Source organism: Dasypus novemcinctus, chromosome 15 (genome assembly GCF_030445035.2).
Source record: "Dasypus novemcinctus isolate mDasNov1 chromosome 15, mDasNov1.1.hap2, whole genome shotgun sequence".
Lineage (NCBI taxonomy): Eukaryota > Metazoa > Chordata > Mammalia > Cingulata > Dasypodidae > Dasypus > Dasypus novemcinctus.
Genome location: NC_080687.1, coordinates 95,306,420 through 95,331,773, shown reverse-complemented (window position 1 = coordinate 95,331,773; position 25,354 = coordinate 95,306,420). Strand labels below are relative to the sequence as shown.

At 45.7% G+C, this 25,354-nt stretch overlaps 1 pseudogene; it reads right to left on the bottom strand.

Annotated features, from left to right (window-relative positions):
• Positions 1-5,629: 5,629 nt before the first annotated feature.
• Positions 5,630-25,354, bottom strand: part of LOC101434161 (thrombospondin type-1 domain-containing protein 1-like) — a 35,042-nt pseudogene continuing 15,317 nt past the window's right edge.

The following is a 25,354-nucleotide window of genomic DNA, read 5'->3' as shown; positions in this document are numbered from 1 at the left end:
AGTGATACCCAGAAAATCATCAGTTTTGTATTGGAACCCAAACCCCACAGGGCAATGCAAAGAAGGCCAGTTAACACCTGCACACAGTGGGTTGGAAAACAGGAGAGGAACCCTGAGATTAGGGTACCATAATCTTTTACAATTGGCAGAAAGCATGACTGCCCTTTGCACAGGGGAAGGTATATCTTTATTATTCTGGGTAGCAAGCCTGCCTGCCCTTTGCACCAGGAGAGTCACCACTCTGCCTCCCAGGGCTGTGTGCTATCCAAGCATCCTTGAGAAGACAGTCCAGGAAACAAAGGAGAGTCAGTGCCTTGCTCACAAAAGCAAGAGACCTGTGGAGAATTCTCTAACACATATACCCTTACAGTACAGAGCTCTGGCAACTGCCACCTTCATCAAGGGTTCGACCCTGGGATCCTTACCAATGGGACACCTATACTTCCTGATGTGATGCGACAACACAGGGAAGCATTTGAGGGGAATGCAATCAAGTCTTTAGACTTGACTTCCAAGTTACAAGAAATAGGGGAATAGGGGACCAACCCAGATAAACCTACATTCTACAAGAAAACTGGCACAGTCAACTTAAAGAAATCAATGCCTTGGGGGAAGCGGCTGTGGGTCAATCAGTTGGGCTCCTGTCTACCATATGGGAGGCCCTGGGTTCGTGTCCCAGGGCCTCCTTCTGAAGGCAGGCTCACCTGCACGCCATGGAGAGCCACCTGCCCACAAGCCCCACAGAGCACCTCCCAGTCCACAAGTACTACAAAGAGCTGACTTAGCAAGGTAACACAACAAAAAAGGGAGACAAGCAAAAAAACACAGAAGAGCATGCAGAAAATGGACACAGAGAGCAGACAGCAAGCAAGCCCAAGGGGGGAGATGATATAAAATAAATAAATAGAGACACAGAAGAACACACAGCAAATGGACACAGAGAACAAGCAGCAAGCAAGCTGCAAGGGGGGGAAATAAAATAAATAAATACAGACACAGAAGCATGCACAGCAAATGGACAGAGCAACAACATGCAAAAAGCCACAAGGGGGGGATATAAAACAAATTTTTTAAAATCAATGCCTTGGGAGATGATGTAGAAAAGAAGACATAATGCAACACATGAATCTTGACTGGATTCTGGGGTTATCAAACTCATTTGCGGAACAACTGGGGAAATGTGAACATGGACTGGATATTAGATTATTTTAGGGAATTGTTTTCTTAGGTGTGGCAATAATATTATGGTTTTGTAGAAGAACGTCCTTATTCTTAGAAGATACACTCTGAAGTGCCACGTGTGTCTGCAACATAATTTCAAATTGTTCAGCAACAGAACTACATGAAATGGTTTCTACTGAGCCATTTTTAATTTCAATGTCATATGGTTAAACCTAATAGGTAAATAAAACAAGCATAACATGTTAACAGTTGTTGAATCTGGTGGTAGATATGAGTGTTATCATACTATTTTTTTTCCAATTTTTCTGATTCTTTAAAAATTTTCTTAGGAAAAACTTCAAAAAAAATTAAGAAAAACAACTGCAGTTTGACACCAAAATTCACTGGAGTAAATCCTGCTGTTACCTTTTTTTTTTTTTTTTTTTACAATACAAGGATCATACAAAATGTTAAAGAAACATGAGAGGTTCCCATATAACCCACTCCCCACAGCCGCCACTCCTCCACAAGGACAACTTCTGTCATTAGTGTGGCCCACTCACTGCCCCTTTGTAGCTAAATGACAGCAAGGATGCGAGAGGAAGGAAGGTTTTTGAGGGGGCTGGCTGTGCCGGGAGGCTCCGACCTCTCCATACCTCCCCTGCCACCCCAGCAGCCATAAAACCCTGCCCGAAGGAGTGTGCAAACCTGTTAGCACGAGCCTGCTCAGCACATGCCTCCCAAGCACTAGATTTGGGCCCCTAAGCCCCTCCCTTGGATGCCGTGTGGCCCGGGCAAGGTGCCCAATTTCTCCACACATTTAGTATTGGGTAGATCTGAGGGCTAAATGGGAAAGAGGAGTGTGGGATGACTGACAGATTTCTGGCCAGAGCAACACCCCAGGAAGAGGTGCAAGGCTCCTTGGGAGCTCTAGAGTGACTCAGGCCGAAGGTCTCAGGGAGGAAAGACCTGCTTACCAGAAGTGATATGGGCACTCAGGTCATCTAATTTTGATATCGACAAAAGGGGACTTCTTTTGTACCCCCAAGCTGATGAAGAGAAAAAGAGCAATGACATCTGATCTGTTTTTCAAATGTTCTACAATAGCATATCTCACTTTTTAAAAATTTTTTTTATTTTTAAAGAAGCTTTAGATTACATAAATGTTGCATTAAAAATATGGGGGATTCCCATATACCCTCTCCCTCCCCTCACTTCTTTTTAAAGAAAAAGTTTTTTTTTTAAAGTTGTTCTATAACGTAGAAATTTAGAAACAACAAAAGCTGATACAGGGTAAGCAGAGCAATTATGAGCTGAATACTGAGTTTTCATACATTTGAACTAATAAATTTATTACGATCAATTTATAAAAATGAAATGCTGACTGGATGTGTTTTGGCAGCAGTGGAGGGAGAAACAAAAAACGCAGTGAGAAGCCGTGGTGACACAGCAGCACGGCGGGACGGGGGCACCGGCCTGGCAGCAGAGGGGCACTCAGAGGAGGTGGGCAGGGAGGCAGCTGCAGCTGGAATGCCAGAAGCAGCAGGCATGGCTGGGCAGCTGGGGGTGGGGATGAGCCATCCAGGATCCCCAAGGAAGGGGGAGAAAAATGAGTGGGCAGGTTCAGGGTCCAGGAACAACTCTGGGAGCAAATTCTGCTAAGAGCACCAAGATGGCTCGTCCAGTATATTTGCAGGCATGAAAAGTAGATCATCTCTGATCCTCCCCACAACCCTATGAAGTAGGGTTGCTATGTTTGGTGTTTTGTTTTATCCCGGAAAATAAAAAAGGCATAGGCAAATAGAACAGGAGGACTTACAATAAAAAGCAATTGTTCCTTCATTGCTACTTCCCAGGCTCAGTCCAACCATGTTAACCTTCGTGGTTTTTAATTCTGCTGATGGCCTCCAACTGTGTAAATATGATTAGGCTGCTCTTCCATGGTAATACTTACTGATCCTTGCTCTGACAGATAAGAATTCAGCTCACTTAATAGCCCCTCCACCCACCACCCACACAAGGCTATTTTTAGGTCTATTGTTCACTCTTACAACTTCACTAACCTTCAACTTTTGTTTTTAGTTCTATCAAATACACACAGCCTCACTTGGCTCTCCATTTCCTGAGAGGCAGATGTTTGGGCTCCTACTTCTTGACTCCCACCTCCACTTCTACCACCCAACTTTATTTTATTCTTGCTATGTAGCTGTAAAATGATATTGCACACTTTTTAGTTTGGTTTGCTGGATCATTTTTGTACACGAAGGGCAGAGCATTTAAAACTTATAGTATTATGTAAGGCCTTGTGACTCAAGGCCAAGCCAGTTGAATCATGGTTTGAACAACAAAATGTCTGACATAGTTAAAAGAATACAGATTTAATCCAGGCCCTTCCTTTTCTAGCTGTGCGATCATGGGCAAATCACTTAATCATCCTAAGCTATTCACAAAATGCAAAATGGGAAAAGCAATAACTATCCAAGCTAAACAGTCTCAGGTGGCACATAGCAAGAATAAAATGAGAAATCATCAAAGTCATAAACCAGCAGTTAGATATTTTGTGGGTCAGGTTGGGGTGGCGTAGAACTTGAAGAGAGAAAATGGCTAGGAACAGCTGGATTACCATTTGGGTGAAGGGGCAGGAGCTTGACACACTGAGAGGTGTCAGCTCTGTAACACCCACTTAAGTAGAAGTCCGACTGGGGACCACTAGGCCCCAAAAGTGGTGCAAACTCTGGAGCACCAAGTGGTAGAGACCACTAAGAAGGCAGGGCACCACATCCACTTGGGGCACTCTCCATATACATTCAATACTTATTGACGACTGTATACCTGACACTTCAAGAAGCTCCAGAGACCCCTTCACCTCCAGCCAGGCTAAGGTCCCCAAAAGTGAGGATCTCATCACTGGTAGAGAGCTCCAGAAACTAAAATCCCACTTCTGTTAACAGTGGTTTAAGATTTGAAGTGGTAGGTGGACTTATTCCTGTTCCACCTGACCTACAGTTTGAGGGCTTTTTAAGAGCCACCCAGCAAAATTCCCTGAGCTCCTCTCTATACCAGGCAGTGGGGCTAGGACCCAGGGACATAATGGTGAAGAATAGGAGATGATCTCTAAGGAAGTCTGACATTTATCCACCAAGGACCATGCTAAAAGCATCTACTTTTCTCCTTCTCAGAGGCCAAGGCCAAATTAATTTGACTTTGAAATGTAGAGACTGACTCTTAGTTAGACCATCAGAAAACCACAGATAAGTAGAAGGTGAATGTTTTATATGCAGGTATTAGTCCACTGAGTTCTTAATTTAGATGCATGATGTACTAGGGAAGAACATAACAGAAAATCTTCCTGTTCTTAATGATTTTATCTATTCTTCACCTTCCCCATAGCAGTTTTGGCCTCAATCTGAAGCCGTAGGTGAATTCACTGCGAAATGTGGAATGAGTGAGCATGTACCCTCTGCTCCCAAAGGCTGGCACACAAGCCTGTGAACTTGAAAAGAGAACAAAGGTTTCTAGGATGATAAACAGAGAAAATGGAAGTTGAAAAGCCTGGTTTCCTCTTCTTTGTATCAGCACATACCATTTGTCAGAAAGCTCTGAATAATCTACCCCTCCTGTTCCTGAAAGTTGGATTGGTATTATTAAAGCGTTTCCAAAAGGAGATGTAGTTTTCTTTCCATAAAGATGGTACGAATGAGGTGGCAATGCAGCAAATAGGAGAGAAACTTGTAACATTACAATATTTGCATTGTGATTTTTTTCCCCATCTAATTCCTTTTCTAATTCTAGAAAAGGAAGATGGAAAACACAGTCTAAAAGGCAAGATGGGTGCGGCAGTTACAGAGGTCACTGTGGAAAGAAAGGAAAGTGCAGTACCCAGCCAATGCAGGTAAGTAATTAGTTTGGTTCAAGGGCTGGAAGGAAGTAAGGCACAAACTACAGAGAGCAACCCACAAGGCAGCTGATGAAAGACTTCCAAGGAAGGAGCCCAGCCTTTAGGTTCTTTTGTTAGCCCTTATTTCCAAACAAAGCAAGTTGCAAGACCAGTCCTAACATCTCAGCAAGCAGCAGAAAGCTTTCTTCCTTTGGGAAAACCTCTTAGGGGCTTCTCTCTATCCCCTCTTATGCAAAAGAGCAGCTTTCTCCTGAAACACCTGGAGTTTCTGCTGCTAGAGGCGACCTGTAAAGGCTGGGATGGCAGAGTATGGCATTTAGAATGCAAATAAGTCCAGGACTATCCAACCCTGGAAGAGTGAACACCTCCCTGACCTATGGTAGGAGACAATATGAAAACAAGCATCATTCTAAATTTCCTCCTCTATCTCTTTCTTCCAATTGAAAATGCTTGAATTGTAAAATCATAAACTAGTCTCCCTGCTTTCCATACACCTGAGATTAATTCATGCATTTTCTGAATGAAATGATACTTATTTTTTAAAACATACATATACTAGTTGCCCAATGACACCATCTCGGGGTCTCCATGGCAGGCTGGTCCAGGGGCATCACGATGTCAGTTTCCTGACCAGCATCCACTGCCCATTTTCCAGCTGAAGCATTCTCTGCAGACAGGCATTTCTTTCCAAAATACTATTTGCTCAGAATAGTGATGGATGCATGAAAAGGTCTTTATTTGGCCCACTACCTCAATAACCAGTTTCTTGCACTACCTCCCCAAAGCAAAATTAACACATAATTTAGTGCATCCTAAAGTTCTTCTGGAATATCTTGTGGTTTCACTGTGTCCAGGTAGCTTAGCACGTAGGCAGTGATAATTAACTTAATAGCCAATAGAAAACCTATTCATTCTTCCTTTCTATGAGTCAAATTCTTGTGTGTTTATAATTTAATAAATTAAAATTCAGAGTGAACTTTGCTCCAGCACATATTCAGGGTTGAAACAGATTTCTCCATCAAGTTGGAAACTGCTAACGTAAGTGTTCAAGTATTTCTTAGTCACGTGTCACCTTGTCATCTTGTCATCCACATGAGAGACCAAGCCCGATGTTACTCTGGTTTAAATTTTGTTGTAGTTATTAGTAATAAACCAATAGAAAGAGGCTGGAAGAAGGAACCGTTGGGGATAAATAGCGTCTTCCTCATGAAGTGAAACAGACACGGGCACACTCCTTCCTTTGTGTGAGTTACCTCCTTCCCGCCGGGTGTCCTCTGCACAGTCAGGCAAAAATGATCCACCCACCCCCCACCTGGGCAGAGGGCCTGCTGTGCAACGCTCCAGGCTGATTCCTGGCCTAGATCACCAGCTTCTCCACACTGAGCGTACTTGTGGTTTCATCCTCTTCGTTTGACCCGAAGTAGCCAGGGAGGTGGAGCATTCTCTGCTCCGCCTCTGTGAGGCCGAATGAGCTATTGTCGTAGAAGGTGAACTCGGGGTGTGGCGGGAAGCTCTGGCACTTGTCTCTTCTGCCCTGAGAAGGGCTCAGAGTGCTGACCCTCTGGTGGTTCTCTTTGGGGGAGACGGGGGAAGGGTGTTTCCTTGAAACGCTCCTGTGACTGGGGGATGGTCCCCTCCGCGCTCTCTGAGGCTCCGTTCTCTCAGCTCCGGCCACGAGTCCTGCCTGGCGGTCTCTGGGGCCTGCTTTGCTCCCCGGCTGCCGCAAGGTGTGAGGCTTGGCGGGGGGCCTGAGAGGAGCGCTGCCCCCCCACCCCTTGGAAGCGCTCCAGCTCCTCAGGAAGCAGGCGGGCCCCCGACTCTGAGGTCCGGGGCGGTCATCGGCCTGGTCCAGGCTCGCGGCCGGGAGCTGTACGCGGGCACCTGCCAGGGCGTCAGGGTGGACGTGCTCCTCTCCCTGGAGGGCCGGACCTGCTTGGCCTCGTGGAAACGAGCCGTCCTCCTGAAATGGGAAGGCCTGGGGCGGCCCCGCTCCGGCTGTCCCCCCTGCTGCCCCGGGCCTCGCCTGCGACTTGGAGTAGGGCCTGGCTGGGGCTGAGGGCGCAGCTGAGCGGGGAGGCGCTGGCCGCCAGCCTGGAGGGCGCCTCTCGCCAGCGCTGCCCGCGGGCGGGTCGGGAAAGGGGGATTGATCCGGAACTTGTTGGCAGGAGCGTCCTCGGGGCTCCCCAGGTCAAGGGGCGGGCGGGAGGCGGCGTCCACGCCGTGTCCATCAGGGGACTCTGAGACACGTGGTGCACTTTGGTGGTCTCCGTCAGCCTTTCTTCATCTCCTTCAGCTGCTGCGGGGCAGGCGGTGGCTGCACAGGCGCGGGAGGATCCTCTGGGCGCTGGCCTGGAAGCTCTCGCTGCAGGACGCGCCCTCCTCCCGCGCCGCCGCGCCGTTCCGCCGCAGGTCAGCGGGAGGCCCGGGGCCCGGGGCCGCCGAGGGCCCATCGCCCGCCTCCAGGGGCCGCGCGCGGCTCGCCGGGTGGCAGCTGCTCTCCTCGCCCGAGTTGCTGCGGCCGCCCGGCGTGTGCAGGGAGCCGCCGCGGCGGGGGGCGCAGCGGGGCGCGCGGCCCGGCTTCCCCACAGCGCGACGAGCAGGGTGGCCGCGTGACGGGCAGGCCAGGGAGGTGCCGGGGGCGCCGCCACGTTGCTGAGGGGCGGGCCCCTGCGGTGAGGCGGAGCCGGGCTGGCGGCCGAAAGCTACAAAAAACAAACAGAAAGGACAAGTGAGCCCCGGGGCGTGAGTTCCCTGAGCGGTTTAGGGTTTGCGAGGGGCTTGTCTAGCACCTGGAGAGAGAAGTGCAGTAAACAAGGGCTAGAGCTTCCGGTTTGGCGTGTGGTGTCGGTTAGTCTCACGTGGGGACCTGGCTGGGCCGCGGTGCCCAGTTAGAGAACCGCACGCTAATCCCGGGGCGGGGCGGCCTGTGCGGCGTGGCGGACGCCTGGAGGGTGACGCTGGGGAGAGCACCGGAGAAACGCTGGCGGTGCCGCGCGCCCGCAGCTGAAGGCCTCAGCAGCAAAGCAGAGACGACATTCTGCCTCCCAGGGGACAGCGCAAAGTCCTGCCTGAGCTTCCCGGTCTCAGGAGACCCTGCGGATTTCCCCTTCGACTCTGCAGCATCAACTCCTGCCTGTGTGTCCAGTCTTCCCACCTGCCTGACGGATTTTGGGGTTGTCCATCCCCATGATCCAATTCCTTTGACTGACTGACTGACTGACTAAATAAATTACTGTATATGGATATGTATATATCCTACTGGTCTGTGGAAAATTTCAAGATAAAATCAAGATTTTTGTTAATATAAACGCAAGATAGCTGTAGTTGACTTTGAGATGCACAATGGAAAATTCTCACAAGGATAAAACTTAATATGTACAATAATTTAGGTACTCTTTGCACCTCTCAAGAGAAATTAAAGGTGAAACTAAGACATTTGGCAATGTGATGTACTGCTCCCCTCTAAGTACTAGGCCTCTGCTCTCCACTCTTTCTCGATGCAGTCGACTCCCCTTCCTACATTTATTTTCCTACCTACCGTGTGGTGCTGAATTTTCTTCTTCCCTGCTCTCTCAAACTGGCTTGTCCCACAGTCATCAAAACATTGCAGTCACTGCCTGGGCCTCTCAGCCTGTCCTTTTGCCGACACCCCGTGTTTTCGTTTGCGAGGCTGCCTAAAGCAAACACCATGGAAAGGTTTGGCTTGAACGACGGGAACTGATTAGCTGATTAGTTTTGAGGCTGAGAAAATGGGCAATGTGAGGCTGATTTTATCAAGACGATGCTTTCTCCCCAAAGACCAGTACCGGGTGAACCTGGGCTTCTCTACCTTTGACTTCCATGGCTTTACCCTTGAAGTGATTTTTTTTTTCATCTGTCCATTTAGTCCAGGCTGGCGGTGGTTCCGTTCACAGAGATCTCACAAAAAACGTGTAGGGGTTGCACGTAGTACACAGAGGTCCAAACCATCAGACAGTAGGACTTTCCTCAGTTCCTTCCTGGAAAACAGCATCTCCAGTCCTGACTTGCAGGGAAATGGCTGGCTTCTTCCTTTTTCAATTAAATGCTCCTGTGGAGCACTATTCTCTGGGGACTCAATTTCCAGAAACTCAGAATTTTCCCAACGATCAATCTGTGGTTCCTTTGTGCCCGGGAGTTCAGATCTTGACTTATCCCTTTCCTCTCGCATTTTACTATAAGCTGCATGGAGAAGCCAGGCTTCACTTTCCACACTTGGCTTGGAAATCTCAGATAAATATCCAAGCGCATCACTCTCAAATTCAGCCTTCCGTCCAACATCACAACACAATTCTGCCAAGGTCTGTGCCACTTTAAAACAAGGATCATCTTTCATGCAGTTTCCAATAACACATTCCTCACTTTCTTCCAAGGCCTCATCAGAAGTACCTTTAGCATCCATATTTCTACAGTTTCTTTAAAGCAACCTAGGCCTTTTCTATAAAGCACCACACAATTCTCCCCACATCTACTCAATACCCAATTACAGGGAAGTGAACAAGGCTAAACTGATAGAGTGTCCATCTACGATATGGAGGTCCAGGGTTCGCTCTCCAGTGCCTCCTGACCCATGTGGTAAGCTGGCCCATGTGCAGTGCTGCCATGTGCAAGGAATGTCATGCCATGCAGGGGCGCCCCCATGTAGGGTGCCCCATGCACAAGGAGAGCTGCCCCACATAAAAAAAAAAGAGCACAGCCCACCCAGGAGTGGCGCTGCACACGTGTAGAGCTGACACAGCAAGATGAAGCAACAGAAAAAAAAGGAACACAGTTTCCCAGTACTGCAAGATAATGCAAGCAGATACAGAAGAACACACAGCGAATGGACACAAAGAGCAGACAACTGGGGGGGGTGGGTTATGAGGAAGAAGACAGAAATAAATCTTAAAAAAAAAAACCAACTAAAGCTTTCCAACTAAACTTTTTGGTATTTGCAATAGCAGCATGCCACTACTCTCTTTGAACCAAAATCTGTTTCAGTTTCCTAGGCTCCTTAAAGCAAATCCCATGAAATGGTTTGGCTTGAGCAGTGGAATTTATTAGCTTACGGTTTTGAGACTGAGAAAATGTCCTAATCAAGGCATCGTCAAGGCGATGCTTTCTTCCCAAAGACCAGCTAATGGTGACCTTGGCTCCCCTGCTCACGGCAGGGCACATGGTGGCAACTGCAGGTCTCCCTTCTCTTCTGGGTTTGTTGATTTCAGCTTTTTGCCTCCGTGTCTTTCTCTCTAAATATATTCAATCCATTTACAAAAGACTGCAGTAGTAGGACTAAGTCCCATCCTGACCGAGGTGGGTCACTGCTTCACTGATGTAGCCCCATCAAAAGGTCCTACCTACAGTGGGTCCACACACACAGGAAGGGGTGAAATTTAAAAGCGTTTTTCTGGGGGTTATACAGCATCACACACCACAGCCCTGGAAGCCTCTCCTCTTTCCTCCCTGGTCCCTGTCCTCACCTCGAGTTCCCTGTGCTCTCATCTGACCCCTTGTCCTACCAACAACCAGCTGTCGTTCATCTCCTGGGCCCACGCTCCCCGCTCTCCTTTCTACCTACCAATGGGACATGTGACAAATTCCTCAACACCTGTTCCCTTTCCTCAAAGCTGCCTTGCCCCTTGCCTTAACCGAGGCCCGGGCATTCCGCAGGACACCGCTGCACTCCCATCTGGTCAGTGGAACCAGGGGAATCTGTTACATGTATTTCACGAGGGCCAGCAAAAGGGCACCTTCCTTGATTTACATGTTCAGTCCTGACATCTGGCATCACTCTAGCACCTGCACTCCCAGTCTTCCTCACCACCCCCTAGCTGGTACCACCCTGGGTGACATCAGCGTCCATCATCCATCGGAGTGGTCCACCCAACATGTCATACCTTGTCATTGTCTGCAGCTCCTCCTCCTCTGAAACCTTAAACTTCACAGCCCTTCCCTGGCTGTACCCTCCCCTCTCACTCACTAGTCAACCTCAATGAGACGTCTGATTCTACAGCTTCTCTTTTCTCTCCCCATCTGTCAGCAACCTCCCGGCCTCACTTCCCACCCTAACCAGTCTAGACCCCTGATCCATCACTTAAACCAGTCTTCCCAATGTCCTCAGCTTTCGTGACCTTGAATGCTGAGCCCCACCTCTCTGCCTCCTCTGCAGCCAAAGTCCAAGCCTAGATAAACGCAGACCCTGAACCCTCAGCAGCTGCCCCCACCCTGAGAACTAGCAGTGAAAATCCCACAGCTATGCAGACCAGTCCCCTCCACACCCGCAGCTTCTAGCCTCACCCCGAGCCTGAGGGACGCTCCGTGGGTCCCTCAGTAGCGCTATCTCCCGTTCCCTACACCACCTGCTTCAGCATTCCGCCACGTTCCTCAGTCCCCCTAACTCAATGCCCTCCCTCAGGAGTCTCCTGGGTCACCAAAAACCAAACAAACAAAAAATAGAAGTCCTCGGGCAAGCACACCCCAGGCTGCTTCTGCCGTCCTTCCCTCCCCATGAACTTACCAGCAGGCAGAGTTCTAGTTACCTGGTTCTCTACAGAGTCAGCGGGAAGGGGGGCCCAGCAACAGAGGCTCTTCTAGCCATCCTTCAGGGGATCTTCCCTGTGTACCGGTTACCTCGACGCTCCTCCTCTCCTTCCCTCAGCCCAGAAAGATGCTCAAGCCTTTATCGTTTCCACAAGGCCCCTCGACATGCCTCTCGTGCCCACCAACTCATGCTCCTTCTCTTCCCAGCCAAGCTTGGAGAGCCAGGCAGCTACATCTGCTGGCCTGCTGCTTCCACACCCTCAACTCTGAATCTGGCAGCTGCTCCCAGGATCCCAGGGAAGTGGCTCCTGCTCTGCTTCAAGGATTTCAGTCTTTATATTCCTGGAACTCTGTAGCACTGGCTACTCTTCAACACTTCTTGCAATTCTCTTTATCCTAGTTTTGATTGTAAAGATCCTTTCCGTTGTTCAGTGTTGTGATGATGGCTTACTGCCTGCATGCAATCTGTCTCCTCCTCTGACTTCTACAGACGAGCCCACACCTTCTTTGCTTATAAGGACTCCACTCACACCAGAATAAGGCCCGCCTGGTTTAATCTGGCTCAGTTGGGCCCCAACTTGAAAGGAGCTTTGCAGACCCATTTACAATGAGTCCACACCCACAGGACCAGGTGTAGGACCTGAACATGTCTTGTGGAGTGTAGTAGTTTGCCAGTGTTTATGAATTCCAAGCAGAGAAATTGGATTATGTTTTATGTTTGTAAAGTGGTCTGTCCCTCAGGGCAGAAGAGAGTATCCTGGATTCAGAGGTTTTGGTTTTACTTGATTAAATAACGATTAAGGGGAAGAGGACTTAGCCCAATGGATTGGGCGTCCGCCTACCACATGGGAGGCCCGCGGTTCAAACCCTGGGCCTCCTTGACCCATGTGCAGCTGGCCCACGTGCAGTGCTGATGCACGCAATAAGTGCCCTGCCATGCAGGGGTGTCCTCCGTGTAGGGGAGCCCCACACACAAGGAGTGCACCCTGTAAGGAGAGCCACCCAGCATGAAAGAAAGTTCACCCTGCCCAGGAATGGTGCCACACACACAGAGAGCTAACACAAGATGAAATAACAAAAAGAAACCCAGATTCCCATGCTGCTGACAACAACAGAAGTGGACAAAGAAGAACACACAGCAAATGGACACAGAGAACAGCAACAGGGGGGAAGGGGAGAGAAATAAATTAAAAATATAAATCTTAAAAAAATGATTAAGGCTTTGATTGGGCCACATCAGTAGGATATTGAGTCCCTTGGTGGGTGGAGACTCACAGAGAAACCGCTGCATAGAGAAGGGAGGTGGGAGTTTTGATCCTGGAGCCTGGGAAGAGACACAAGCCATTTACCTGACAGTCTATAGCTGACCTTAAGGAGGGAACAGAGCAGCTGAGCCCAGAGAGGAATGAGCCCCAGGAGGAGATGACACTTGTCCCAGCCTTCAGCTGATATTGGAAGAAGCTGGGACCATGGAGCCAAGAGAGGAAGAGGAAGGCTAAACCTTGGCAGACATCACAGCCATCTTGCTCCAATATGTGGCAACAGACTTTGGTGAGGGAGGTAACTTACACTTTATGGCCTAGTAACGGTAAGCTTCTACCCCAAAGAATACCCTGTATAAAAGCCAACAGATTTCTGGTATTTTGCATCAGCACCACTTTGGCTGACTAATACATGGAAGATGTGCTCCAGTCCCCAAACCTCCATCCACTGCATACTCTGCTCCCTTTGTGGCACCCCCTCCTCACCAAGTTCTCCAGGATGACATCTACTCAGCTCTCAAACTTCAGCTCCAATGCCTCCTCCAAGGATGCTGATGCTTCCAGCATGGATTCTCACCCTGCACATTTCCAGGCTGAGATTCCCTTATCATTCTGGGCCCTGTACTCTATGGTGTCCTAGACCTGGGTGTGTGTCTGTCTAGATACTACACTGTAAACTCCTTTGAGACAGACATGTCTTATCTAGATATTCTTAACCCCAGTAACAGTAACTTGCACATAGCTGATGTTCGATAAAGAGGTTTAATTAATTGATTCATTGATTATTAAACAGGTGACAGCAAAATGATCAATATTCCACCAGATATAAGTGCAACAGCAATTAAATCTTCCTACTCACTGTCAAACAAGTGAAACCAAATTAATATAGAACAACATTCAGACCTTGGCATAAAAACATTCGTTCAAAGCCAAACTCGAAAATTCCCAACCGAGTGAAAAGTGGCATTCGAGTGCCTTGCTCCCTGGTTTATCTCCTCATCCTTCTGCAGCAACTGCAGGTGGTCTTTGTGTGTACACTTCACACACACTACGCCCCTTCCTCTCTGGCCTCTGTTCCCTCTGGCCTCTGGCTCCCTTCAAAGCCATGCTGGAGAGAAGCCCCCGAGCCGCTGGCCTGCACCTCTGTCTCACAGAGCCTCCCCTCCTTTCCCTGCAGTGAGGGGACTTCCCAGGGCCCAGCAGCCCACAGACAGAATTTACATTCCCAAGGAGTGGAAAAAGAGGTTGAAGAGGAAAGAGAGAGCACTAGAAGAAATGAGAGTTTTATCCATATAAACACTCATCTGAGGCCACTTACCCTCAAAGTAGGGGTGTCTGTGGCACTTACCTTGCTTCTAATTTATAATATATGCATTTCTAGTTCCCATACAGTATTAAAGAACTAAAGACCAGAACATGGAACAGTACATTTCCTCAAAAATGGGTGCTAATTCCAGGTTGCTGATCCTTGCAGAAAGTCAGATTGGCCCGTACATGAAGCAAAGTACTAACGACAGGGAGCTTCCTGTGAGTCAGATCGAGCTCCTGCTACTCGCTTCACTACCTGGGGCGTGTCCCTTACCCTCTCAATGACCCAGAGTCCCCATCGGTCATGTGGAGATAAGGGTGTAATACTTTATATATGTGTAAATTCTCAAGTTCTGAACCAGCACACAATCACTACCTGGAGGACTCATTGTAAGGTTTAAATGAGATCATGTAATTAAAGTGCTGGCACATAGCAAGTGGTCAATAAAGACTGATATTATTGGCACCAAGTGCAATGAATGTCCCACGATGATGAAAGAGGTTGTTAGTGTAGGAGGAGTGGGGTGAGGGGGTGGGGGGAAAAGGGGACCTCTTATTTTTTTGAATGTAACTTTTTTTGAAAAAAAATTGAAAAAATAAAGAATAGAAGCCATTGGCAGGTGATTGTTAAATTTGTTTTGGAGTTACAAAACTCAGGCTGGAATAAATTTTTTTAAAAAATTTATTTCCACTTCAAAAAATAAAATAACAGACCAAAGGTAACTTAACAAATTATGGAAGCATTGCATTAAAAAATCCTGTCCAGGCACATTGATCTTATTTAACCCTAAAAACAAACTCAATTGTTTCTCCCGGGTTCAGAAAGATAAGGAAATGAGCATAGAGTGGTTAAAGGAATGGCCAAGGTCTCCTTGTTAATGAAGGAAATGAAAATAAAATGCTGGATCATATTCACATCTCATAAAACTAAATCGCATATTCTTTTCTTGGGGGAGGGGGGCAACAAATATCTTAACATAATATGCCATCCCAGGAATTAAAGGCAAGGTATATTTGAAGGAAGTGATACATGAGGGAGGAATTGTAGAAAGTCAAGGGGACTTATGGAGGAAATGATAGAGAAGAGAGCCTCAGGAAACAGTAGGAGCGATCACTGAGAAAAAGTGGATTCACCGTAAAGTAGGAAAGGGGAGCGGGCAGGCTTAGGCTGGCAGGCGCGGCCTGGGGGTGAGGCCGCAACAGGGAAAAGAGGCCAGAACCTTTCTTGGGGTGTTGGGAGGAAGGGGACAAGGCCTGTGGCACTGCTGGAAAGAGGAAACGTGAGAAGACTTTCGACGGCCCCAGGCGGAAGCCAGCCGAGATGGTGCCAGGCGCCTGTGATTTTAGCTCAAAGGTGCCCTGAGATCCAAACACGGAGATGCGCCTAACTCGTCTGCGCCTAACTCGTCTGGATCCCAAGGGTGGTCGTTCTGCCTGTTCTGTCTGGAATTGGAGAGGGGCCAAAAGCAGGACTCGGCAGAAGCCCTTCACCTAGAGGCCGAGGCCTGCACCACCGTGCTGAGGCGGGGGCCCGAGTGTGGTGGGGGGGACGGGAGAGCAGGGGCTGGTCAGGACCACGGCTGTGGCGGAGCAAAGGGCGCCACCTGTGCCCATGGAGGAGGGAAGGGCACCGCCCGTGGCCATAAGGGAGGGAAGGGCACCTGGAGGGGCCGCCTCCACATCCAACCTGGCCAGCTTTGATACTTTCGCACCTCTAGGAAGGGCCTTGAGGCACCTGGGGGAGGCAAGGCCAGCCTGGCGGGGGGGGAGGTGAGAAAAAACCTCCCCTCCTTCCTCCCAGGCCTGGCTGAGAACCCACCGGGCCCATCCACAGATTAGGTGGTGTGCCGGCCCCTCTGGCAAAGCATTGTCTGTGTAGTACCTCAGGCTTCTCAGGATGACTGGGAGAAAAATGAAAGAAAACTGTTTCCCACAGTTTGGCTTGGGGGTGGGGAAACCAGAGGGAGAAACAACCAGAAAAGGGAAGAAATGATGGTCTGCCCCATTTTTGTATTTTTAAAATTATTTAATGTAGCTGGCTCTTTAATGTATGTAGCTCTACTTCCCTGTCATTTCCCTATATTCTTCATTTTGTGAGGCCCCGTCGCCACATTAACGTGTTCTCCAAGTTACTGCTGGTCTTAGATGCAGGGTGAGTCGGAGCCTGAGATGGCTTCTCTGAGGAGAAAGTCATGCAATGAGGAAGACCTACCGGCACACTCCTCCAGGGAGGAACACGGGGAGGTCTCCGAGGCAGCTGGGTCTGGATGGGAAGGACCTGAGGCACACTCGGTCATGCTCTCTGATACCATCGCCACACGTGGAGCTACAGTGGCTCCAAGGCTGCCACGGTCCCCACGTTTCTGCAAGGTCACAAGTCATGCTTTCAGGGCTTGTTCACTTGAGTATCAATGTTAACTGTACCCAGATGATGAGGGGAAATGCCAGTCTCCGGCCTTGGAAAGTCAATCAGCAAAAATACTCCCCCAATGGTCAAGCTAGAAAAGGTGTCACTCCTACAACAAGAAAAAGCTGGATAAACTGTTGTAGAATTTGAGAGAAGTTCAATTACTTGAGTATAGAGAGGCCAGGACTCAGGAATGATTTTGAGAAGGAAAAATGATTTATTGACGGCCGGCCAGACTCGGGAACTGTTTGAATCCCGAGCTCCGAACAAGATTTTTTAGTCCCTTTTATACAGAGAGGAAAGGCCAAATGGTCCTTTTGTTTCAGTTCTCAATAGGCTTGAATTAGCATATATTTCCACATCTTAGTAAGCTTTTAGCATGGACCTCAGGCATTTGATAAGCTTTTAGCATATTTGCTTTGCATTTCCCCTGAATACTTAAAGTTTATAGACCTTGCATTGTTAAACTGTCTCCTGCTTATCAGCAGGACTGCAACCTTTTATCATCCCACACCCACAAGTCACAAATAGTTTAGATTATCTCTGAAGAGACAAGAGCCTGCCACCCATAGCCCACATTATTTCCCCCCTTTGCCAAAGTTTAACTTGTTAAGCTTTGGCATAATTATTGTTGGAGCTATGAGGTGGATGGCTGTTTGTTATTTTGATTGATTATTTATCAATCTTTAGTGTAGCATCCAGGACTGTTTTTAAGAGTTTAGAAGTTTTTATTTTGGACAGCAGAATCTTGGCGCAGGGGCCACCTGCAGTTATTCTGTGGCTACTGGCGCTCACATGGATTTCCAGTCAGGTTTCAGATCCATCTATTAATTTTATTTTACCCTTGAAGAGTTTACACTTTTAATTTAAAAGGGGTGCTGAAGGGAGACGGATTTCTTTTCTGTAACTGCTTCCTGCTGGCCATGGGCTGTAGCCATTGCCTAATAAGGTGTAAAACTCTTAAATTTATTCTAACTGGAGGAAGATGGATCTGGCATTCTGTACGAAGTTGGATGAAGTTTTCATATGGTTAATAAGATGTTCACTTTGAAAGAAACAAACTTAATTAAAAATTTGGAATACCCATTTTTAAAAGAGGACACATTGGATTACAGAGGTAGACAAGGTTAGGTGCCTATAAAGATGGCACTCCTTAAAAGCTGGTGGGAACAGCATATATATATATTTTTAAGTTATTCATCTTTAGAGAGAAATTGCAACAGACACTTAGTTTCAAACAACAGACACTTTGTTTGAAGACACATTCTAAGCTGTTTAATGATTGGCATTCATTTGCTTTGTTAGATGCTCTTGGTGAACTGGCACTCCTTGGGCAACTGGCTTCACTCAGGATTAGAATACTAAGTTGGAATTTCTCTTCGTTTTCACCTGTGGGAGTGACCAGAACTACAGAATAAAGTTTTTTTTATACCTTGGTTTTAATTGTACAATTTCTAGCAATTTTTACCTGTTCAATAGGTGACTTACCATCAGCAAGCAAGCCACACCTTTGCTACACAGCAGAGTACAGTAGAATATAGAAGTTGACTGAGACTGCCACTTTATTCTATAGACATGTTTTTAACTGTTTAGAAAATGATTTTACTAGGAATTTAACATGTCTAATATACTTCTGCACTTGATCTAAAATAGAAAAGATAACGTTATAATTATTAGGCATAGATTTAGTACAGGATAAAAGTACAGCACTTAATATTAACTAATGTATTACTTAATGCATAAGGATTCAGAGTTGCAATTATTAGTTTTGAGTTTCAGGTTTGTAATATTTTACATGTTATCTCTCCATGAGAGCAGGCCATAATGCCAATTGTATTTAAGTTTCACTTACTTTATCCTGGTATCATGGCACTACTTAGCATGTTTTTTAACGTGGTGAGCAAGTTGTAGCATTCTTGACCTTAGAGAGAATTTCCAGTACTCTACTAGCCTGGTGCTGCGGCTTGCTCTGTTGGTGGCAGTCGGGTCTGGCTGCGGACAAGGGGTCGGTCCAGCTTGGGACGAGGGGTCGGTCTGGCTTGGGACGAGGGGTCGGTCTGGCTTGGGACGAGGGGTCGGTCCGGCAGCAGACGAGGGGTCGGTCTCACAGGGGTTGCGCGGTTCGGCTGACGGGGTCGCCCAGCGAAGCCGGCGACGAAGGGGTTGCCCGGAGAAGCAGGCGATGAACTGGGGACAAGGGCGGCCAGGCCCTTGTAGGGGGCTCTCAGGACTGGAGGGTGCACGGCAGAAGAACTACCGTGGAGTCGAGGTAAACACGCAAGTCCAACTTTATTGAGGAAGTGGCTACAGTCTTACAGGGGCTGGGGAAGGCTGATTGGTCGAAGCTTATGCCATGTTCTGATTGGTTGCTGCAAGCAGTTACTGGGGAGAAAGGTCAGTGGGAGGTACTGGAAGGGTGAGGGGTGGTGGTTAGGGATTGGCTGTTGCTGTTGATGGGGGAAGTGGCAGGGTTTAGGGATTGGGGGCTGCTGTTGCTGGGGTAGAAGGCAGACTGGAGTTTCCCGCCTTGCATCTGGCTGTTGCTGCTGTCGGGGGGGGGGGGAAGGCAGACCGGAGTTTTCCACCCTGCGCCTGTGCAGGGAGAAAGAAGAAGAAGGGTGTTGCCTCCTAAGGCATCGTGTGGCGCTATCCGGGAGGAGGGGCAGCCGCGGAAGCATGGCTGCCAAGAAGGGGAGACCCGAGGGCACTCTGCACCCATGCCGAGCTCCCTTCAGGGGTGGCAGTGAGTCCGACCAGCCACCCTATTATGGGGGCAGTGGCTTGGAATTAGGCCTACTGCGGCCGTTCCCCCGCCAGGCCAGCAAACCACACTTCAGCCCGAGGGGTGACCGCAGCCTGGTGCATAATACTCTCTGGAACTATGGAATAATGCCAGTCTGGAGGCAATATCCATTGTACACTTGGCTGTATCGAGTCATTATTGGCTGCTGCAGGAGCTTGAAACTGCAACGTAGTTTCCATCGACTTCAGGAGCAGAACCAGAGGCTGATATAGCAAATATTTTTAATTGAGGGGTTAGTGACCAGCCTAGCCAATAACTCACATGGAGAGGCCACCTGTAATGTATTCAAGGCCTGGTTTGAATGCACAAGAGTTTGACAATGTTAAAGCTTATTCTTTGTTTTTATATATATTTTAAACAACTTAATGCAACACATATATCAAATGACTGTTCATTTACACAATTTTACTATGAAGATAACAGTAGGTACTTTAGTAATAGAAGAAAAATATTATTTTTCATTGTTAAAATGAAAACAGAAGATTTCTAATAGAATCAAGATAACTTTTTATTACCATTTACTTAAATATGTACTTTGCGGTGGCCTTCAGACAGGTTTTATTATCATTAAGTTATTTCTGCTACCAATACCAATCTAAGTTTTAGTTAACAATGACTTCTAGAACTAGAACTATTTAAACATTTTCAGCTTGGCAGATGTTTTACAACCTCCTTATAATTGACTATGACTACATTGACTAGACACCTCATGTTTAAATAAACTTATTAAATTACAATTACTAAAGAAATTTACTCTATTTATTTAAGAGAGCATATTTACAGTCTTTTTCCTTTAGCCTAATTTCACCAATGTGAACTTACAATTTTCATTACTCTGAAGATTTTGTATATATAATGTTAATTTAGTTTATAAATTAACTATGGGAGATTACACTCAAGTTAAATAAAATTGAAACCATAATAGTTTATGCAAGGAATGTTCTCTTTTTCCCTTACAGGAAGCTAAAAGCTTCTTTTTTTAAGTTATGAAAATTAATAATTGAAAAGCATTTTGACTACCAGGTTTTAAAACACATTACACAATTACTTAATTTTTTAAAAATCATAACCCAGGAAAGATTTTTTCATACTTTTTATGGACTTTCCTTTACTTACTGAAAGTTGTTAATAGAGCCACTAATTACTTTTATTTTGCTGGAAAGAAATCTTTTGGAAGAAAATAAGGCTTACCAGATTGTGGAGAAAAAAAGAATTTATTCTCAGTCTTGCAAGAAGGGGCAGAGAGCCAGATATGGCTGGTGCCCCGAATGAAGAAAAATGACACAATTTATACCCCTAAGCCTAGCATGCAAGCTTTTCTTCTGTTTTTCCATAGATTGAATACTTCAGAATTTACATCTTATCTGAGATTTAACTTTCTCACGCAAAAGTTTGTGATTTAACTGCTTCCTCTATTACATTCCAACCATTTTAGTTTTTACCTGCTCCCTTTTGTCAAATAAGGAATAGAATTTAGTGCTGAAATGGCACCGACTTAGCTCCTTCTTGGGCATCCTTTTACTGCCCATAGGACTGGCCTAAACTGGTTTCCTCTACTGCTGTCTAACCCGGGAGTGGGAGACTGAGGCAGCAGGCTGCCAGGTTATATCAACATTTTTTTTAATGTGAAAATTAACCTAATCTTTGGTTTTTTTTTTTTACATTTTATGGCTTACAAAAGGTTTAAACTGGGAAATTACCAGGCAAACTGATTCTTAATTTCCTAGCCTAGTAGATAGGTTTAATCTGCTATACCCAGTCTTGCCTTTAGAGCTCTTGCAAAGAGGCCCTTTCCCAATTGTTTCTATAATCAGATTTCTATGACTTTTTTATCCTGCTTAGTTTAATTTGGGCTTTAAGAATATTTATTTACATATATAACTGCATATTTAATTAACAATTTGAATAGAGCTTTTTTAAGAATTTTCATTTGTTAATTTGATATTATTATCTTGATGTATGAACACATACACTGAGCAAATGGGCAGACACAAAGAGTTAGACACAGAAACAAAACTCATTGATATTACTTATAATTTGCATTATTTTATATACTGTTTAGCTTAATTTGGGGTCCAGAAATATATATTACTTATAACTGCATATTTAACTTCAACAATTTGAGCAAATAGGCAGACATGAATAGTTTGACACAAAAACATAACTTTAGTTACTTTAAACTTCTAATTCTTACAAAACAAGTGTGACTGCAAAACATTTCAAAGACTCCTGAAACTCTTCTTAATTTGACTATGACTGTGCAGTTTTATACTACGTCTATGCACTTTTACACAAGAATTTTCTTTCTTAATGGATTGTAACCAAAATGTTCTCAATGCTTTAGAACTATTTTTTGTTTCAGAACTTTATATTTTACTTTGAATTTAGCAGAATTTTGGATAAGCAACAAGATTAATTTTATATATATTTACTGAGGCTATTTGAAGCTTCAGGGAGACAGACTGGTTTCTCTCATGAATTGCCACTCTTAGGAACACTGACTGTCAAGGCAGGAGACATCTCCCCCTCTACCCCCCTTTTTGATTTTGGAGATAATAAAACTCCAGTGGTCATTTAACCTTATTCCATCAGGCAGCAATTTATTTAGTTTACACTTGAATTCATGAGAGAAAGGGTTACTAATACTAGGAGAGGAGACAGTGATGTTCTAGCTCTTTTCAATTATGAAATAACCATAGGCAAAGAAAGGCAAAGGGTGAGGTTCGGCTGGAAGTAACCATAAACAAAGGAAAGGTTAGTTTAGAATTTACACTTAAATAATAGTTTTAAGGTTAAATTTACCCAGCTATGATTTCAGTTATTGTCTTTTACTGTTTTATAATATAAATGCATTTATAAATGATTTTAACTCTTAGTTACAGTTTTTATTAATTTTTTAAAAATGTATTAATTTTATAACACCTTTAAAAACCTTTCACTCAACTTATAACATATTAAATGAACTTAACCATTACTTTAATTTTTTCTTTAAAGTAAAAGAATAAATCTCTTGCAGTTAGTTTGAAATAAAAAGCTACCTTTCAGGATTTGATTTCTAGAACATAAATGTTCCTTTAAAAGAGGTAAGACTCTTCTTCAAACACTGAGGAAATGATGAGGTTAAAGCACTACTCTTTCCAATAATCAATTATTTTATCTTAGGACAAAATCATTTTTTGTTTCCTTAACAATAAAAACACACTCCATATATCCCACATACTAAGTTACCAGGCAAACTTCTTACAACATATAATTGCCATTAATACTAAACAAGTTTGTTTAAGATAATGAACCTTTTTTCACTTTAAATACTAGTAGCATGTAATATCAGAAACAGTTTTTTGGGAAGCAAGTTGGCAGGGGAGACTGGCTGCCAAATAAATTTGTTATATAATTGCTTTTTATTATTATTATTATCAATTCAGTTTTTGTTAAATAATGACTTTCTGCAATTGGCCATTTAAATACCTTAATTTAAACAATGCTTTGTAAAACTTTTATAATTATTTATACCCTTAAACAAATTTTACCTTCACAGAACACATTCTCTTACTTAAAGTTACTATAATACCTTCTAAGAACCTGGGCAGAATGCAAAGGTATTTTGGCTTTGACACCCTGGGGAGGGAACTTTATTGCATTTATTCTGATTCTGCTTTTCACCCCCTTCATGGCAGTCGCGTGCACAGCAATCAAACAGGAATGCAGTTTATGAATAGAAGGTGTGGACTCACTGGAAAGGGGCAAGCAGCTCCCCCCTTTCCAGCTTTCAGGCCAAAATGGGCAGACAGAACCTACTCAATTTAGCAACTCTCCAGGGACCCAGCCACCCTGACTCGGGCAGCCCCAACAAACTTGGGTGCGTGGCACGGACACAGATGGCCTCCAAGCCCCGGCAAAGGGCCAGACCAGAGAGAAGACAGCAGCAGAGCATGCACAAACATCTAGACTCCGCAAACATCCAGACTCCTCAGTTTTGCCCCATAATCATTTCACCCCCTTGCCAATGGCAAGGGAGGGCTCCAGCTCAGCTGTAATTCTACTTTACATAAGGACACAACTCCAACACTAGCATTGAGCTGACACAGAAGCACAAAGGTCACTAATCTGACCCACAAGTTTATATATATTTTCACCATGGCTGCCCCCACAGCCATCACAAACCTCAGAACACTTAACATTTGGTATAAAGTGAATTCATTCACAATTTAGCACCCTAACAAAAGATTTCAGCTAGACTTTTTCTACTGTTTAAACTTTACACCCAGACCAAGCTCCACCAGAAAAGCTGATCCATTTTCCTGTAACCAAGTTTTATTTTTTGTTTTTTTGTTTTTTTTAAAATCTAGACCAATTTCCAGGGCATTAGGACTCGAACCTATAAACAACCCTTCCTATTAAAATCAAGACTCCACTCCTTTAGTGGATATAAGACTAGTACCAGATTCTAACATGCAGTTAGACAAACCCAAAACACCAGGGCCTTTCCCGGTTTTTCTCCTTTTCCCAAGCCTAGAGAGAACGGCTTCCCCCCAATTTTCTGGGGCTACTAGGGTTCTCTCGGAAGGTGATCAGCCTCCCCTTCCTAGCAATTAAAGCTAGGGCCTTCCAGACTGTACTCACCCAGGGAGTCTTACCTTCTTCCATGTTCGGAGTTCTTTTTCATTCCCAGAATCTTTCTCTTCAGAACTTCCATTGCCCTCGATTTTTGTCGGGAAGATTCTGGTGGAGCCCACATCTTTTCTGGATTAAATTTAATCCAGGGGTGCCCAGATTTGGGATTCACCTGAGTCCTCCCAGCTTCCTCAGGGATTTGGAAGGGGCAGCAAAATGCTACCATTTCTGGCCTTCGTTTGTTGTCCTGCCCTGGTTGCCAAAAATGTTGTAGAATTTGAGAGAAGTTCAATTACTTGAGTATAGAGAGTCCAGGACTCAGGAATGATTTTGAGAAGGAAAAATGGAATGATTTTGAGAAGGAAAAATGGTTTATTGATGGCTGGCCGGACTCGGGAACTTTCTGTTTGAATCCCAAGCTCCGAACAAGATTTTTTAGTCCCTTTTATACAGAGAGGAAAGGCCAATAGGCTTCTCAATAGGCTTGAATTAGCATATATTTCCACATTTTAGTAAGCTTTTAGCATGGACCTCAGGCATTTGATAAGCTTTTGGCATATTTGCTTTGCATTTCCCCTGAATACTTAAAGTTTATAGACCTTGCATTGTTAAACTGTCTCCTGCTCACCAGCAGGACTGCAACCTTTTATCATCCCACACCCACAAGTCACAAATAGTTTAGTTTATCTCTGAAGAGACAAAGAGCCTGCTACCCATAGCCCACATTAAAAGCACAAGCCATACCTTTCCAGAACTTCTTTCTCAAGGCCACCAACTAGTCTGAAATCTAAGGTAAGACAGGCTCCTCTGAGGAAAGATGGGACATAAGCACTGGTTCACCTGGGGCAGATACAAGGAACCATCCATGCTTGTGAGAAGACTTCAGTTGAAATTCTTAATGATTGCTAGGAGCCTGGTGTGGGCTAGCACGGAATACAGAACCCCGGGAGCCACAGACACAAGGAGAACTGGACCCAATTCAGGGTCCTCTCCAGAGATCTCGCCCAAAGCTCCCAGGAAGGGCTGAGGACTGGTTAGACAGGAGATGCCTTCCTCGTGGTGAAGGCAGGAGGGAAGGAGCAGTCCTGCTGGAAAGACACATGCTTCACCAGATTCTTCTCCCCAGGTTCACCTGAAAAGCAAAAGCCTTAAACCACTGGGAGAAGGGCAGGAAACCCTGTCACCATAAGAGCCTCAGTGGAGACCCATGCTGCTAGGAATAGAAAAAGAAAAGGCCCTCCACACTTTGGGAAGGGCAGAAAAATATTCTAGGTTCAGGGCATTAGAGATCTTCTACCACCAGGGAGGGGCAGGATCCATCAAGAAGCCACAGCTGAGACCCAGGGACACAGCACTGGTGAGAC